Source organism: Pteropus alecto, unplaced genomic scaffold (assembly GCF_000325575.1).
Source record: "Pteropus alecto unplaced genomic scaffold, ASM32557v1 scaffold43, whole genome shotgun sequence".
NCBI lineage: Eukaryota > Metazoa > Chordata > Mammalia > Chiroptera > Pteropodidae > Pteropus > Pteropus alecto.
The window spans coordinates 1,260,254-1,262,050 of record NW_006435764.1 but is presented as its reverse complement, the minus strand read 5'-3'; the positions used below and the strand labels follow the sequence as shown (position 1 = coordinate 1,262,050).

Genomic DNA, 1,797 nt, shown 5'->3' with positions numbered 1-1,797 from the left:
CCGAAGCACTAGAGGAACGAGCCCACGAGGCTGCCGCAGGACGGCCGGGCGCGGGGGACGGGGACTGCGTGGCCGCCCCGGCCACCACCGCCACCAGGAACCACGGCAGTTCAGGCGCCACAGAGCCGGGCTGACGTGATGCGGACGGCCACCTCTCGGCGGACGACACCAGACTCCAGCGAGGCCCCCGGTTGGTGCTGGTCGTACGTAGCAAACAGATGGCTTTGATACGACAAGGTGTCCAACTTGCCCAGACCTAGGCCGCTGGGGCAACCCCGTCACCCCGTCACGTCGGCCAGAGCTGGAAATGCTCGGTGTGCTGACGGCCAACGCCGACGTGGAGATACCAAGGCGACGGGCAGGTCCGTCGGCTTCGAATGACAGCGACGAAGAGGGACTTGCCCTGCGTGATGGGGAGGCAGCGGACAGAGCCTGACGTGAACCTCCCAAGTCGCGTGGCTTTGCCAGAGGCAGAGGCGGGGCCCTGGAGTCAGCCTCCCGCATGTGCGCGTGTCCGTGCTGGACCCCAGCACTCCGGGAAAGCCCCTCTGTGAAAAGCCATTAAATGGGGAAAAATAAACAAATTCCCGTTCGATAAAAATTATGATGCGCTCTCAAGCGTGCGCAGAAAAAATAACACATCGAAGGAGGAACGGAACAAATTCTCGTGAGTAATAAAGAGCGCGTGAAATTTTAAAATCGGTTCATCGTCGATTCCTACAAAAAAGAAATCTGCTGGGGTTTTGGTTAAGATCGTGTTGAATCTTCAGATCGATTTGGGGAAAATTAACATCTTACTATCGGACCCCCCGGTCCAGGAACGGGGTGTCTCTCCGCTCATCTGAGCCTTCTTTAATTCCTCCCACCAACGTTCCGTGGTTTTGCACGTCTTTTGCCATTATTCATGTCTAAGTATTTAATATTTTTGACGCAACCGGGCATGGTATTTTAAAGTTCATTTTCCGGTCGTTCTTTGAGAGCATGCAGAAATGCAGCTGATTTTCTGTATTGATCTTGTATCTCGCAGCTTTGCTGAACTCACTGTAGTTACAGTAGATCTATTTGTTCATCTTTTCTTTGTAGATAACCACGTTTTCTGTAAATAAGGACACTTTGCTCTTTCCGCTCCCGTTTTTTCCCTTTGGCTTATCGCACTGGCTCAAACCTCCAGCACGTTAAAGAGAAGATTTGAGAAGAGACAGCCTTGTCTTGTCTCTGACCTGAGAGAGAAGTCATCCAGGTTTTCATCATTGAGTTTGGTGCCCTTTATCAGACTGAGAAAGTTACCTCTGATTCCGAGTTTGCTGGGATTTAAACAATTATGAATGGCTATAGGACGCCATCAAATGCTTTTCCTACACCTATTGAGTTGATGATACGGTTTTTTGTTTTTAAATTTAATAGGGTCGTCTATGGCCACGTTACCTGGAACAAGCCCGATCCCGTCTGATCTCGGAAGCTAAGCAGGGTCAGGCCTGGTGAGTACTTGCAGGGGAGACCACCTAGGAAGACCAGGCGCTGTAGGCGTAAACAATTTAAAAAACTAAGGGATCGTAAACTGACAAAGTCCTTGCAATATGTGAGGTCAACCAAGGGTTGCCTCGTCTAAAAAATAAAATTAAAATTAAAAAAAAAAATTTAATAGCGTCAACTAAATGGGTTGATTTTTTAAAATGTTGAACCAACTTGTTCCTGGAATATACCGCACTTGTACATGGTTGGTCTGGAGCGGTTGAGTTTTCCTTCAGAATTTCTGCCTCCGTGTTCGTGAGGAACCCCGTCTTTTTTTTTCTTGTG

At 49.3% G+C, this 1,797-nt stretch overlaps 1 pseudogene; it reads left to right on the top strand.

The window, feature by feature from the left end:
* The first annotated feature begins 1,408 nt into the window (after nt 1-1,408).
* On the top strand, nt 1,409-1,527 carry LOC112479249 (annotated as a pseudogene).
* Nucleotides 1,528-1,797: the final 270 nt, after the last annotated feature.